Consider the following 18,200-nt stretch of genomic DNA (forward strand, 5'->3'; position numbering starts at 1 on the left):
CTGTATACAATATCCCCACAGACATAATGATTACACTTGTAGATTACACTTCTAAATACAAGCAAATATGTGTAAGGCAAATTTATGTAATTAAATGGAAGATCCTAATATTTATAAAAATGTACAGAAATAAAAGGAATAATTTAGTATTAAAGACAGCTAAAAAATAGAATTATTTACTTAATTGTATGCAAAAAGAAATTATAGTTATACTATTCAAATACGTCACTCAAAAAAATCAGAAATAGACTTTTTATACAAATATAAAATAATATAATATATCAGTCGCAGGATATATTATGAAAGTAAGCATATCTGGTAATAATACAAATCTCTACCAACAAAAACAAATATATATATATGTAATGATAAAATTCCATAGTCAAGAATACACTTAAAATTCTATCTGTATGTTCTTTTCATTTTTAATGGCGACGTTCTCTTATTTGAAAGTACTTGGAATTAAATCCACAGCCCCGTAGTCAAGTTGTTTTTCCCGTCTTTTCTACACGTACAGTTATAGAATGTTCTGGAAATATTTAAAGCGAACTGGAATGGCTGACGAGGTTGACGTCATTTCTTGGAAGCTCCGCCTTTCCAGAAGCTATAAAAGGACTCACAAAGGAATATCGGGGTCTTTTATTTAATGTAACGATGCAGTAAACTTCATACAAAAAGTTATTAGTAGTTCTTTTTTATTTACTCCGGAAATCTGATTTTTGTAACTGCTATTTTCTCCTGAATAATAATAAATGGATCCTGTTTTTTAAACTTATCGTCTGATAATTTGAGCTGCGACTATATCTATGATTCTTCACCAATCTATTCATTCCGGACAAAAGCTGGTACATCATATATGCGTGCGTACGGGTTCGTTATGAAATGAATGCACAAGTCCGATGAAAAATGAACAAAAATTTATTATTATCACAACAAAAATGCTTAAATTTTCTCAAATTATCATGCAGTATTACAATATCTCACAGTAGTTATCTTTTAACTACTCAAATGTCCAATAGAACGTAATTCAAAACAGCTAAAGAACGCTAATCCGCGAATTCGCTACAATCAACAAGAGCAGTTTTCTAAACAACAACAAACTAAGCAACTACTACGAAATCAAAAAGAGATATTTATTTATTTAATGCACGCGCTCTTGTATTTTCAATTTTCCGGCTTAGCTTTCTTTTAATACTCGTCACGCGCTGCACTGCGCGAGAAATAAAACCATTTAATTTATAATTGAACTAACATTAGCTTTTTAAATACCAAATTCGTAACACTGCCCCCTTCCCAAAGACTGCACGTCCCGGGCAGTACAATCCCTGGACAGGAAGCCAGACTTACAACTGTGTCATAAATGCAATAATAAGCATCACATTATGATAATAAACAACATGAACAATAAATGCAATAACTAACTTAAACAAATCAAATGCTATCAAATACTAAATACAAAACAAATACTAAATACAAATCAAATCAAATACACATTTAAAAACAAAAAAAGGACCATGGTCTTATACTATTTACAATTATTTACATTACGTACTATGGCCATAGTTATTAGCTAACCTGTCGCAATGAACGATTTTAGGTTTAGAGTTCCGACGGATCTGAACCACGACGTCATTCGGCCTGTTTAGGACTGTGTGGTGACCATCCCAAGGTGACTGTAATTTAGGCCTGACTCCTTTTCGTCGAATCGGGTTCCACAACCACACCTTGTCTCCTTTGTTGAATCTATGTCCAGTAGCTCTCGTGTTGTATCTGGACTTCACATTCTCCGTCGCCAAGTTCACTCGCTTTGGTGCGGAACGGTGCATCACTTCAAAACGGGCCTGGATATCTTGGAAGTGTTCCTCAGGCGATGAAGGCGCATTTGTATGGCGATCAAACAGGCGGTCACAAGGCAGACGAAGGTCTCGACCGGAGAGCATGTGTGATGGTGAATACCCGGTAGTCTGGTGTTTCTCTCCGAGCCTAGTAGGATTTCGGCAGCTTTCTGAATAGGGTCTTTCACATGAGACGTCGGCGTTTCCAGGTGATGATTCCTTTTGAGGATGGATCGTCATGTCTCCAGATGCTGAGAACAGCTTATTGTTTTTGAAATCTAAGGAAAAATTGTATTTCCTTAAAAAGTCCAATCCGAGTATGCATGGATCTGTAATATCCGCCACATATGCCGTGTGATGGTAGGCGACACTTCCAAACGTGATGTTTATGTTTAACTTCCCAGCTATCTCGATCTTGTCACCAGACGCAGTCTGAAGGGTAACACAGAATGGCGTCCAAATAAGTTTATCTTTAAACTGTTCAGCTAAATCTTTCCTAATGATGGTAACATTAGCTCCTGTGTCAATGATCATACTGCAAGGAACTTCATCGATATGCCCATTGATGGACAGTCCGTTACTGTTGCCACTCACTCTAGAAATCTTGAGTGCTTTAAAACAAGGTTTTTCATTATCTGGCAACCTCCGTTTCTTGATATGGTCATTAATTTGTTTCCTGCGTCGCTACTGAGAAATGGTCTCAATTTCCGTACCCTGGAGTGTTCTGCAATTCTTTCGTACGTGGCCTTCAGCTCCCCAGTTCCAGCACTTTGGTTTCTTGTCAGTCCTTTTCTTTCCCGTGGCATTTAATTGTCTGCTTAAATCGTATGCCTTATTTTCCGTGCCCTGGGGTGTTCTGCAGTTCCTTCGTAGGTGGCCTTCAACACCGCAATTCCAGCACTTTAGGGTCGGTTTCTTTTCACCACTATTCCGTCTTAAAGCATTCGTTGGTCTTGTAAACTCATTCGTTTTATTATCCGTGCCCTGGGGTGTTCTGCAATGCCGTCGTAGGTGACCTTCAGAACCACATCTCCAACACCTTAGAGCCACTTTGTTCTCACTGCTACTCCGTATCAAAGCATTGACTTCTCTAGCTAAATCATCTAAACGAGCCATCAGTTGATCCACTGGCTCGTGGACTCGCATAGCTCTGACTGGGTAGCGATCTATACTAGTTGCTTGCTGGGCTGCCTCGAACTTCATGGCGTACAACAGAGCGCTTTTTGTGTCCCTCACATCTGCCATTCGCAGTGCTTTCTGTATTTCAGGGTCCCGGATGCCATCGATGAAATATTGTAGGGACAGGATTTCCCTTGTTTCTGTCGGGCATTCCGAAAAGGCGAGATGGGACAGTCTTTCAACATCCGTGGCGAGCTCCTGAAGTGTTTCGGTAGGCTTCTGTTGACGAGATTTCAATTGAAGACTGCTGTAGTCTTTTAAACAGCTCTCCCCAAAGCGCAGCTTCAAGGCGCCGGACAGAGCTTCGAAATCTAACCTTTTGTTTTCGGGAAGAGTCTGAAGGATATCCGCTGCGTCGGCTCTTAAAGAAGCGGCGAGATGACAGTCCTTAGCTTGGGAATCCCATCCATTCGCATCCGCCAAGATAGAAAATTGTGTCTTATACACCTGCCAGGAAGTCTTCCCATCATATGTGGATAGCTTCAGAGGTGGACGAGCAGGCATCGGCAAGAATTTAAAATCATCACGCCTGCTCCCTGCCGACGCTACGAATTTCTTTAAATTATCCATTTCTTTGGCAACTGCAGAAACTCTCTCATAAATTTGTTGTTTGATTTGTTGTTTAACGGATCAAACTCTTCCTTCTATTTCTTCTTTCACTGAATCAACTCTGTAACCTATTTGTTGTTCCACGGCCGAAACTCTGTCTTCTATTTGCTCTTTCACAGAAGAAACATTTTCTTCAATTTGTCCAACTTTAATTTCGACCGCGTCTATTCTGCATTCCATATATATATATATTTCGCGTCTATTCTGCCTCAAATTTATTTTCTATTACGCAGGTAATTTCTCTTTTTATTTCGTCCTGACCTGCTTTCATCTCAACTTTAAGAGATTTCATTTCTTCCTTAACGGATTCAATTTCATTGGCCCAATTTCATTTCTTCCTTAATGCATTCCTGTCCCAATTTCATTTCCTCTTTAATTTCTTCTTTAAAAGATGTTTGGCCAGCTTCCATCTTTTCTTGGAACGCAGCAAAAGCAGTAATGAGCTGTCTCAATTGTTCCTCCATCCCTCTTGTTATTGGCATTCAAATCCCACTCCTGACACCAAAAATTGTTGCGTGCGTACGGGTTCGTTATGAAATGAATGCACAAGTCCGATGAAAAATGAACAAAAATTTATTATTATCACAACAAAAATGCTTAAATTTTCTCAAATTATCATGCAGTATTACAATATCTCACAGAAGTTATCTTTTAACTACTCAAATGTTCAATAGAACGTAATTCAAAACAGCTAAAGAACGCTACTCCGCGAATTCGCTACAATCAACAAGAGCAGTTTTCTAAACAACAACAAACTAAGCAACTACTACGAACTGAAATGTTTTCCTCCTTTTAATAAGATTTTAAAATCACGCGCTAGAATTTTCTAGTACTTTCTCGAAATCAAAAAGAGATATTTATTTATTTAATGCACGTGCTCTTGTATTTTCAATTTTCCGGCTTAGCTTTCTTTTAATATTCGTCACGCGCTGCACTGCGCGGGAAATAAAACCATTTAATTTATAATTGAACTAACATTAGGTTTTTAAATACCAAATTCTTAACAATATATATATATATAATTTATTTCCTAAACAATATTGATTAATTGATTATATTTACTAAGTTAAATTAAAGTAGAATTATTTTAAAAGAGTGAATCCATAATGGTAAGTTATATTTTGAAAGATGTTTTGAAGTAATTTGAAAGCAAAATGTTAATAATGTTTTAACGGGGACTGGAGTTAAATCATCATGAAGAATAAAATTTCATTTGTAAAAGGAAAAATTAAAAACATGTAATCATTGTCATTGATCGGAAATTAGTTGACTTTTCAAGGGGAACAAACTAACTCCCGTTCAATGAACAATAATTAATAAAAATATGTAAATACGAAGGTGTTTCGTCTTTACTCGAGTTATAAATTAGAGCCATACCGGCAATTCTAGTCAGGCCAAATATTTCCGCGAATAGAAGGGATTATGAACCAATGCTGATACTCAAAGAACTTATTCTTATGAAACATTTTAGTCAATTCAATTGCAATTTCTGTAGAGAATTCCGAAATAACCAGAGTAACTTTCCCCGACACCTTCATGTTTATGCATTTGAGTTCTATATTATTTGTAAAAATTAAACATTGGAAATTGTTATTATGAAAATATAAAAATAATATAAAAAATAATATATAATAAGAACAGTGAATGTACAAGAAGATATAAAGGCAAGAAAAGGTATTAAGTAACTTACATTCTTTCTAGTGGGGGAGTTGGCAAAGTGTTCTCTTCGTGTCTGACTCATAAGTGTAGGGTGTCCGAAAATTCTTAGCGGCAGTGGGGGCTTTGAATAATATCAGTCGGTAAGACTTGGGTGAAGTAATTTATGGTAGTGGGTTGGACTCGGAATTCTTGAGTGATGTATTATGTGGAGTTCTTATTTGAGTGAGACTGTCTGTTAAGATTTTTTTTGAAAATACTAGTGAATGGAAATTAATTAATTCTAATAATAAACATGAAGGTGTCGGGGACGGTTACTCGGGTTATTTCGGATTTCTCTACAGAAATTGCTTTTTACTCCAAATTGAATTGACTAAAATGCTTCATAAGAATAAGTTCTTTGAGTATCAGCATTGGTGCATAATCCCTTCTATTCGCGGAAATATTTAGCCTGACTAGAATTGCCGGTTTGGCTCTAATTTATAACTCGTGTAAAGACGAAACACCTTCTTATTTACATACTTTTATCAATTATTGTTCATTGAACGGGAGTTAGTTTGTTTCCCTTGAAAAGTCAACTAATTTCCGATGAATGACAATGATTAAATGTTTTTAATTTTTAATTTTACAATTGAAATTTTATTCTTCATGATGATTTAACTCCAGTCCCCGTTAAAACATTATTAACATTTTGCTTTCAAATTACTTCAAAACATCTTTCAAAAATATAACTTACCATTATGGATTCACTCTTTTAAAATAATTCAACTTTAATTTAACTTAGGAGATAATATAATCAATTAATCAATATTGTTTAGGAAATAAATTATTATTAACTAACTTTGCAGCAATTGCGCAAGTAGTAGTAACTTGTTTTCGCACTAAATGGATTTTAGATCATACAACATTATTATATATATATACTAAAAAATATATAACACAAAATTATTATACAAAAGAAATTGTTAAATAGAACATTAGAGAGAATCAAAATGCAGAAACAAACATGAGAGTTTAATAAAGATGATATTTTGCTACATTTATAAAATTTATAATAGCTACCATCTAATTTTATTACATAAGAGGGAAACGTATTCTACAATATGAAAGAGGTTTAATTACTGCATACCACAGATTCAATTTACATAACTGTACTAAAAGTGGTACATCAAATAAATGCAAATAAACAATAGACTACAGTACAAAGTCCGTAATCCGGACTCGTCGGAAATTCGGCGATTCCGGATTATAGATGATCAATTTAAATCTGGTAAGATAGCATGCAGAAATTATACAATAAAAAATGTGAAATCGTAATTTATGAAATAAAGAACAATTATGATCTAAAGGGTATCAAAATTTACAAAAAAAAAGCTTAATATTTATTTTTTTACTTTATTAAACATTTCTTTCAATGTAAGTTGTTTAAGATGTTTCCACGAAAAATTCAAAAAGTTCCTTTTTCTTGTGTCATATATAGTGGACTTTCCAATGCCATACTTCTCACATAATTTTGAGATGGATAGGCCTTTATCCATTTTTTTGCAGCAATTCCACTTTTTGTTTAATAAACATCGAAACATGCTTTCGCTTTGTAGATCCTATGGCAGCTCCAGAATTGGAAACTCTTTTTTTGATATAATCGAAAGTTCAAGCTTAATTTTTATAAAATTGTTCTAAAAGTCTTCAAAAAATTATAAGCTGGATCCAATTAGAAGAGTAAGGTACAGCGCAATCTGCAACATTAACTGAAATGCCTTAGATAATTTTAGCCTAGCTTATACCGTCCGTTATACATTAAACGCGCATGCGTAAACGGATTATGCGTTTACGCATGCGTATAAAGTTTGTAGCTTTGAGGTCCGGATTATAGATCATTCCGGATTACAGACTTTGTACTGTATATTATATTTTAATATTCCATATGAGTTAAATGATCAGTATCTCAATAAAAGTACAATAAACCACCTCTAAGATGACCACCTATGATTACAAATGCTTTTATTCTGAGGAAGTCTAAATACCATACATTAGTTATCATATTCATTTGCACACAATATTCTGGCTTTAAATATATTTCATAAACTCAAGTGCCATAAAATTTTGAGACATTTATGTCTAATTTGTTATATCAACAACTGCAAAACCCCAATGAATGTTCTGTACAATGAGTTGATGAAGATTCCATTCTTATATCCATATTCCATATACTACTGCTGCTGTTTGTCTGGAAATCAAACATTTCTTATAAACCCTTCCAACTGTCAGATGCTTTCCTTTGGAAGAGAGCACATTTTTATATTTCATTCTAATGAACATTATCTGCTTTGCAAATGCTTCAATTGCATCTTTTTCTAAACCATCTCCCTTCCATTTTCTAAACTAATTTTCTTACTGTGCCTTTTTATAACATTACATCTAGGAATTTCACCCTTGCAAAATTTGGTGTTTAAAATTTTGTGATTGGATAGTCATGCCACAATGGACAAATGAACAATCCAAGGTGGTGGTTCATAGTCATAGTCTGTTACTTATCTGCACAAGATCAGGATATCTGCTTTTAAATTTTGTAGCAAACTATCCAGCTAGATACATTGAAGCATCTTCAGATGTTTCAGCCACTGATGATGATTCATTTTTTGAAGATGATAATGTTTCACTTGCAGTATCTGTTTCACTAGATTCATGAAAATCAGATATGCTGCTTAATTTGTCTGATGGTAATTCTTCTACTCCTTCATCTTCAGTTGCATTGTTTGCTGATTTAAATGATGATCCTAAAATAAATTCTTCCAGGTTTGTGTTTTATGCCCAAGACCAGTATTCTTTCCCAAAATAATCATTTGAAGCCGATATAAAGCATTAAGAGGAGATGGATGCTCATTAAGGCCTCCCCGACTTCTAATTTAAGAAAATAAATTTTTCAGTGCATCTTGATTCAGTCTTTATGTTAAAATGTATGTCATACCAAATTCTTTTACATTTTCTAAAAGACACTTAAGTGCACTTATTCACATCAGAACACCTTTCTGAAGTATTTGTAACCTAGCCTTATTAATGCATCTCATATTTTTAATTGTTTCATAAAATTCATTTAACTTATTTTCACTTCCAAATCCAGGCCATAGCCTGATTTAAATGATGGAGATGACATGCCCTTAGCTGGATGGTATACATTCATCATTTCAAACCAGTTATTAAGAAGCTGAATGAAATATGATGTGTTTTTACATAGTTCTTTATCTGATCCAGGTAGTAAATGAAGCAAGACCTTTGCTGTATTGTGCAATAACAGCTGTGCAGGCATTCTAACATTGACTATGTTTGCAATTAATATGGGAATTATTTACTTTGTGACATATATTTAATTTCGATAAAGTCACATCAATTAATGCATCTAATGGATCTCTGGAGACTTTACGACCATTCCCTAAAATAAAGCCACTATCCAGTAACCAGTTATGTATTAGTTTCAGCAGATGTGGTGCATCTGGAATCTATACTGTATTCCAAGCTATGCCTGGCAGCTGAAACTGTGGGTTTTCATATGCAAGTCCAAGTTCTTTAACTAGACCAAAGTTCCCACCACCACAATCACTAACACATGCCACAACTTTATAGTTTATATCACTCAATCAATATTTATAGTTTATATCAAGCAGATATGATATTATTTAATATCTGCTAGGTTATTTTTTATTCAAAATCAATAAAAACTGGTTGTTTCCGTTTCCGTTTAACTCATGTGCCGTTACAATTTGTATTTGTTAAAAAAGACCCAACAATTTCATCATTGATTGCATCATATTCTAATTTTTTTCAGTTTTAATTTCATCAAATGATAGTGAAAACTTTTGAAAATTGTCCAGATTTTCATCAGCAATTTCCATAATACAAAGAATGTTTGATAGCAAACCATGCCTCATTTCAGTTGTTCTTGTCCATCATCTTAGAGCTCACCTGGAAAATTATAAAAAGATATCTCATATGCTGTTACATTTTTATATAATTCATTTTGCAATAGTGAGAAAAATTTTACTTTATTTTATATCAATATTAAAATACCATTAATAATTATATATGATTATTTTATAACTCAGAAACCAGTAAGAATATTAATTTGTTTCAGCATGAAAATTGTTTGCAGTGTATTCTTTGCTTCCTCTTTAATAATTCTGAGTCAGAATTTGGATAATTTTTCAGCTTTTTCAAGCTGCATTGCAAGAATTTAATTTCTCATTATCTGATTTTAGCTTTGGTTTTTCTCTTTTTTCAATGTCGTAGTGTGTCTTAAGATTATCCAACTCAATATTTTTCAAGGCTAATTCTGATTACATTTTTATGCAGCATTGCTGGAACTCATGATACAACTGCTTGTAATGAGATTTTGGTTTTAATTCAGTTGGAAGTTGCTCATTTCTTTCATTTGAGGAAGTAGTGCTGCTAACAGATTCAGCTAACTGCATCTCACATTCAAGACAGCTTTTCTGGACTTATGCATTAAAATTATACAAAAAGTATTTAAAAAGGTTTCATTAATAATAATAAATAGTTTTACAAATGAATACATAAATTTGATTTGAAGATCTCTTTAGAGGTTTTGAAATACATAATTATTAAACATCTTTCTGTTCCTTTAGTAGCATCCTTTGTGAGGACTCATTAGCCATGGCAAATGTTCTCTCCAGCTTTAGAAAAGGAACTGCATTTTCTGCTAGTCTTCTTTTCACTGGAAGTCCCAGTGACTCATTTCTCACGTCCCACTCAAAATCCATAACAAGAATATAATCAGAGCAAATGTAACTCATACTGGGATTGAGCTTATGTGCTCCATGACACAGTGCAAAATAAAACATCAATACGATGAAGCTTGAGTACATTATAATTTATTCTAACATTTCAGCTAACTTTAACTCATGACACTGTGAAAGCAGACATATTTAGATGTATATAATAGTATTCTAAATATTTAAGTGGTAAGGTTATGTATATCATGTTAAAGTATTAGGTATTTATGCATTAAAACCTTTATGTGTATTTACTATACTCTATTAGCATTACTATTATGTAATTAGCATTTCCTGTAAAAGTACTTAATAGAATAAGGTTTCATGCATATTTTATAAAAGTGGAATGTATTTATGTGTGGTATATTTTATGTAAAGTTTTAAGTTTAAATGCATACTGTGTATTACTCTGTTTTTCAAATAATATGAAAGGAAAAGCCTGAATAATTAGAAAATGAAAATTGTTGAAGGAACTACTTTACTATCTTCACAAAATTACTGTAATTAAATAATCCACAACTGACAGCCTGGTACAGTAATACAACTGAATTTCCTTTCTGTAATCTATGGTGTCAATTTAGAAGTCAAACAACAAAAATCAGCATAACATTCGTTAAACAGCGCACTGTTAATCCAAAAATCACATTTTCCATTTTTCTGCAGCCAAAATTATTCAAAAAATATCTTCCATTGGTGAATTAGATTTTCTAGAGGTGTTTCATATAAAAAAAAAAAAATCTTTCTGTTCTAGTCAACGACCCTAATTCCAATCCATCTTTACCTTCAACCTTTAAGGAAATTATGGTTTACTTTTCGTTTCATCAATAGATAGTGCCAGTAGCTTAATTCCTGTCCATCCATTCTTATCTCATTTATAGTAATGCTATTTGCACTATACAAACAATGCTTAGCATAACATATCTGCCCTTATGAGTACTGAAGGAACTGTATCAGATATTTTATCTATTATACAAAATTGTACTTCTGGTAGTTTATGTATGGAGTGTTATTGCATATAATGTATTTGTAAGTATGTGCAACATTTCACCAATGCCCGCCATAGCTGAGCATTTAAGTTGCTAACAGTAGTAGTTTAACACGGGTTCATATTCTGGCAAATGGGCTGGCTGCATGGGAGGTTTCATGCTTTTTTCATGTGTGATGGGGATACAAGGCAATTTCTCTTAAAAAGTCCTTCACAATGGCCTCCGTTCCCTTGATGGACACCCTTGTGTGTATTGAAGGAGAAAACACACAGATTACCAGAACTATGTATCTTTAATAGTTTTGTATTTACACATAACTGAACTCATGTACATTTTGATTTTAGCCTTGAATGCATTTCTAATTGGTATAATTTTATTCAGTGCAATACTGCATCTTAAGTATTACATTAACTGATATTATAATTATTATTATAATTACATTCTATGTAAAACTGTATTCCTTGTAGTTTATTATTATATGTAAAACTGTGCGCCATGACATGTTTTGATGCTTTTTACCTCCATAAAAAATCGGATGCTTAAAATCTAAAATGATAGGCATAAAAAATAGAACCTGTATGTACTTGTAATGTTTTAAAATAATTCAATAACTGCTGTCTGGACTCCCACCTCAGCCCCTGGTCATGGCTATGTATCACTACATATTTTTAGGTTCACTTTCTGCAGCCATAGCTGCGAGTTGCTTCAGTGGTGAAAATGATATTTGATAAGTAGTGCTTTATAATACCAATTCAGTAACATCTCTCACAATTCGCAACAGTATTCAAGATGTTATAGTGTCCACTATTATGTAATTAAAAATTACTGTTTCTTATCTGTATAAGATGTTATATATAATATATACATACATATATATGATAATTCAAGTACCTTAGCTGAGAAGAAACATAAATCCATCCACTGAAAATAAGAATGTAATTTGATTTCATTACATATTCCTTTTCATAACTTAAGTTTTCAGTTTCACTTATGTCTCTTAACCATTAGTATTTAAATATACCTAATAGAATGCATAAAGGTTTCTATATATATTAATTAGCCATTAGTATTTAAATATACTTAACAGAATGCATAGAGGTTTTTATATATATTAAAGAGTCAATTAATTTAAGAAACCCGAAAATTCAAAATAACTTGCACCGCTACTATTTAAACATTAAATCAAATCAATACACTAAATTTCGGTATTGTTCTGTCATCAGGCCTGGATTAAAAAATATATGTATGTGTTCATATATGCATGTATATATGTACGTACGATTGTATATATATATATATGTGTACATACAAATGTGCATACATTCTTACACTTTTTTAATCTGGTCCCGATTTAACATACAAACACCTAAATTTCTACACCTGTGAACAAATACATTTTTCTCATTATTTTTTATTTTGCCTATATTATTGGTGCATAATGCAATCGCACAGTGTGTGCCAACCATTATGCTATATAAATTTAATAATATTTGTGACAGAAAAAAAAAATGAGTTTTCACAATCACGTACAAATTTACATTCAGCTTAAATCAATGCAAAATCTATGTTAATCTGAGGAGAGAGAGCTTAATGACATCACAGCCAAAAGAAAGGGAGAACACACTTTCAACAGTTTACCCAAGTGAGCTCACCTGTTTTACGGACCTTAGTTTACATCAACTTCAGTGAAATTTGAGCTTTCTGTACACAGAACATAATATAACTTACGTAAAGGCCCCATGCACCTCTTCCATCTTTTAGAATTTCAGTGGTGAGTGATACCAAGTTTGCACAATTTTTTTTTTTAAATCAAAATCAGAATTCAATATAATACACAGGAAGAATAACAGCCCATAAAATCAAGAAGTATGTTATCTGGTATAGAAAATGAAGTTAAAAAAATATATGGCACAAGATACATCATTCAAATAGACATAAAAATGCATAAATAAATGTTTCTCTCCAAAAGCGGTGATGAGTTTGTTACTTTTCAATGGTAGTATAATTTCCATGAAATTACTAGACTATTTTGGGCACTTCTACATATTATAATGGCCATGACTTAAAACTACTGGGCATAAAAGCCAAAAATTTGTGAAAAATATTTATTTACATTTCTGATAAGTACAAAATACCTTTTTACCTTCAAATCGCTTTAACACGCTCACTGCCAAACGACATTTTTAAAAACGGTTTCCCCGCCCCAACAAATTTGAATTGACTAATTGCAAAATAAAAATACAAAACACGTATTTATGGGAAAGATATTGAATTTAGATTATTAATTATATGAGTTATAGGTTGATCTTTACAATATTTTGAAAAACGCGTAAGGAGTATGGTATTGTGCACTTTTTCCCAATTTTGCAGTGAATATTTGTCATGATTAAGCAGTTTTGTTAGATAAAATTTCTAGCATAAGTGTAATTCGGCTAGTAGATTGTTGGAAGAAGTGTTCAGTAGATAAAAGAAAAGAAACATGTCTTTACTTCGTGAAGACAAAATGGCGGCGGGAAAAAAAAATAGAGGGTTGCTGTAGGAGAGTTGGTCGCCAAATTTTCGCCAAAAAAACGCCAAGTTACCATAATGTAAAGATCAACCGAGTTATATTGTAATCAGTTTTTTGCAACAAAGTGTTTTATGACAATGTCAACTGTAAGTATATTTATAATGATTATATTCGTAGTTGGCGGTTGCTCATAACAAAGATTGATTATTTTTACAACGATTATTATAACAAAGATTATTATAAATTGCTTGATGGTTTTTACAGTTCCTATATTATTTACTTTATAATTACTAATATTAATTATAATATATCTCTTGAAATACACCAAATTGGGTACTACTCCTATATGTGCCCTCAGGTCGCCAAAATACGGCAATATGTGTTGTGTGCTGGTTTTTGGCACAATTGTGTGTATTGGTTTCTATGGTAACCCTTTTACGTGGAAACTTGGATTTTACTGTTGGCAAAATTTTAGTTGCGTGCCTGGTACAACTATTTTTTCGGGTGGCTGGAAATTCTACAAGTATTTAGGAGAAGAAGGTTTTGAACATTTATTTGTGAAAGACAGTATCAATTTTGGATAGTGAGTCTGGATGTGGATAGTGAGTCTGGCTGTCATATAAATACGGCAGAGATTATGTGGCAGCATGTTAAAGCTACGTTGCCTACTTATAACTGAAAATGTGATTTTGAATTGTATTTGGTGGTTTATATATTTTTCCATGGTTTTTGGAAGAAGATGCTTTTAACAAATTTGTGGTGAAATTGTTTTTGTGATGTTTGAAATTGGTATTTCTGCTGTTCGAAGAAGCATTCATTCATGGTAAGTGCATTTTATTTAATTCTTGTTCTTATTTTGTAGAATGTTATGTTCATTGTTTTTTCTGTATGAATTTCTGTCGTTATTGTTGTTTTTTTAATTATTTGAAATTTATTTTAGTTATTTTGTTGATTAGTGTGCAATGCCTAGATTGTGCAATTCGTAGATGTTTTTTAAAGTTTAAACAGAACACTGGGTACATGGTATTCTTGAAATTTATTGTTGTTATATTAGTTTATTAAAGCGAGGTGTGCGTAGTTCCTAGATTCTTCACTGCCTAGACTGTGCAATTCGTAGCTGTTTTTTTACGTTAAAACATATCGCTGTGTACATGGATTCTTGTCAAATATTTTTGGTTAGAAACTTTACATTTTAACTATCTAATTTTTTTGTTCTTGTTTCGGATTTTTAGCTTAAATTGTGTGTTCAAAACGTGGTTTTAGCACGTGCAAAAACCGTGTTTTTGGAGACATTTTAGGCTTAAAGTTTGAAACGTAGACTAAAAATTTAGATAGTAATATGGCACTGTGGAGTTTCTCGCCAAATATTTTTGGTGAGAAATTTGTCGTCAAGCGAGTGCATATATATAAGAGTAGTTCTCCAAATTATTGAGTTTTTTCCTAATCCTCAAAGCCAGATAACTTCAAAGAACATGAAAATACTATGAGTTTGATCATATGTGGCGTAGGTAAAACAAAAACATTCCATGAATTAACTCATAGTTGAGGCCTACACACAAGCTTCGACCTGCAAGATAACTCGTTAGCAGCAAACGAGTTAAACTATACATAAAATTCATGATAAGTATTCAATTCATAATTATTTTCTGCAACATTAAATTTAAAATTTAAAATAATGCGCAGTAATAATTCTATAATGGTTCTGAGTAAATTAATAATTTGGGGGTTCTTTTCCATTATGCACCTGCCATGCATTGTGACAGTAATATTATAATAATATGTGTGTATGGTTTTAACTTCTTGTTTACACACACGCATATCTCCACATGATGCTATCATTCCGTCTTGGCATGTGGTTGACTTCCCTTTCACAGGGAGCAAAAAAACACTGCAAGTGCATAACCAAATGTACAAATTTTTGAATAATTTCAAAACATACTGCTTTGCTTAAGAATAATATCTTAAACACTTTTAATGCCAAAAGCAAAATTTAAAACAGTACTATTAATATGATTTAATTAAAAATTTTTGGCTTAGAATATATTTTAGTAATCTTCTCTTGTGTGGTACATTTCAAAACATGGTACTACGCAAAGACCAACACGGCACTTAAAACACCAATACCTTGTTTCTCGTCGATTATTGTGTTTACTACATACTATACACCTTGTTACTGGATTTTTCTTTTTTGATCTTTCAGACACATACAATGATAGAAAATGTCGTTCAACAAGCCGTGGCAGCAAAGAGGTTTTCTCCTCTACTGACTTGTTTTGTTCTTTGTACTTGTCTAGCATTTCTCTAATTAATGTTAATTCAAATTTTGCAATTGTAAAATTCTTTCCAGTTAAGACTTTGTGGAGAGCACGAGCATTTAGTATACTAAGATCAAGCAAGTGTAAGAATAATATTTTGTACCATTTTATGCTTTTCCTAACATATTCTGTAGAGCTCAATGTCATGCCTAATTTTTCAATGGCATATACTGAATTACTGTAATCAACGATGAAATTTGGCTTGATATCACTTTCCAAAGCTTGATTAATAATCTCACCACTTTGATGAGTAGACAACATCCACAGTGCACTTCTTTCATGCCATTTTAAAGATAATAGAAGATTAGAAGATGTAAACTGAATTTCTTTCTTTTTCAATTTTTCTGCCATTACTGGTATATCAGTTCTTGACATTTCAATGCTATGATCATTTGCTGTCTTGTGGTACAGACATAAAAACAAATCTGGACTAGAATCCCAATTGTCAATAAATATATTATGACCTTTTTCTAAATAAGGCCGTAATAATGATATCACAGTATCACTATCATTAGCATGGTTTGAATGTTCCCATAATGCAACAGTGGAGGATTCAGAACAAACAACAAAATCCAGAACATATCCACTATCCCAATCACAAAGAATAAACATCTTTATTCCAAAATTACTTTTTTTAGAAGGTAAATATTGTTTTAATAATAGTCGTCCTTTGTATATAAGAGTATTTCCTTCACAATAAAATTTTTGAAAGGGATGAAAAGCAGACCTGAAATCTTCTTGAAGACGTTGCACAATATATCGTATTTTGAAGAATCGATCTTCGGATCTTGGTTGAGAATTGTCACAAAAATGAAGCATCCGTAGTAAAAGTAAGTATCGATCCTTAGCCATTACTTCTCCAAAAACTGATGTGCTTAAAAGGGAATCCTTGGACCAAAATTCCACAAAAGACATGTTTTTCATGCGTGACATCAACATTGTCAAGGCCAAAAAAGAGTACATTTCTTTAAGAGTAGTATTTTTCCATTTTATCAATCGTGCATGGATTCCTTGATTTGAATTTTCACTCATGTATTTATAATATTTATTTGTCTCGTTAACTATAAATGATAAAAACGGTTCTGACCAAAATATTCTGAAATATTCAAACGTAGAGGAATTTTCCAAAGCAATATCATCATCACCAGAATCAGTTGGACTAAAATCATGAATTTTAGGAGGTAAATCTTTTTTAAACCATGAAATGTTCTCATACCTAGCTCTTTTCGCAGCAGATTCAATATCATCATTATCATTTGCGTCTGATTCTGATCCAGTGTCCAAGAAAGACCTTCCAGCAGAACTTGGTTCTCCAGATGTACCCAGTTGGGAAGACTTCGAAACAGCTAAAATGGGGTAAGGATAAGGTCTTTCTGAAAGTTTTCCTTTGTCAATCATATCTGTTTCTCCAGATATACCCAATTGGGAAGGCTTTGAAACAAGTAAACTAGGGAAAGGACAAGGTCTTTCCACAGGTCTTGCTTTTTCAATGGTATCTCCTTCAGCAGAATTTAGCATTGGCAACGCAGGAGGAAGAAAAGATACTTCAGCAGTTGTTTCTTCTTCAGAAGAATCAGGCTGAGATGATATTAAAGACATATAATGCCCTACCATTGAAATTTCGTTATCTGGTGCCTCTTCCTTTATAGCAGATAAGGTTACAGATTTATCTTCGCTATCACTTCTGTTTAAATGCTTTAACATTACTAAGTGTCGAAAATTATCTCCGAAAATTGTCGAAATTTGTTAATTATCACTTACAAATAATCATGCAGTCAAAATAATAACAACAGTATATACCATATCTAAGTCATAGTTGCATGTTTTTATCACTTACGACCAAATCATCATGCATAGTGACGTCAGAAAGTTATATTTCTCAATAGCTCTAAATGGTGGTGCCCTCTAGTGCTAATTAAATATTTTAAAAGAAGTTACTGAAAGTTATTTAAGGTAGGAAGACTATTTTTATTATATAATTCATATAGCCACGTAAAACTTATTTTCAGTACTCTAAAAAAAAATTGTAAAAATACGGATGATAACGAATTAATACCAGTTACCGATTATTTTTTCTTAATTGCCAAATCTTATTGTTCCTAGAATTATTTATAACTAGTAAACCACGATTTTCTAACGCAGTGGCCTCAAACTAGCGGCCGTCCCTCGAAGCAATTTTATTGTGCCCGCGAATACATTTCGGTACTTACGTACTTTACGTTAGTAGAAATCGTTAGTAGTAACGATTATCGCCAATGCTTCAGAATGCACCAAATTTGGTACCACGCGTAAAACAATTATTTAGGCAACCATACGCATGACAA

This window comes from Stegodyphus dumicola, chromosome 8 (genome assembly GCF_044657685.1).
Source record: "Stegodyphus dumicola isolate Sdum_Otavi_A_Nest chromosome 8, ASM4465768v1".
Taxonomy (NCBI): Eukaryota; Metazoa; Arthropoda; class Arachnida; order Araneae; family Eresidae; genus Stegodyphus; species Stegodyphus dumicola.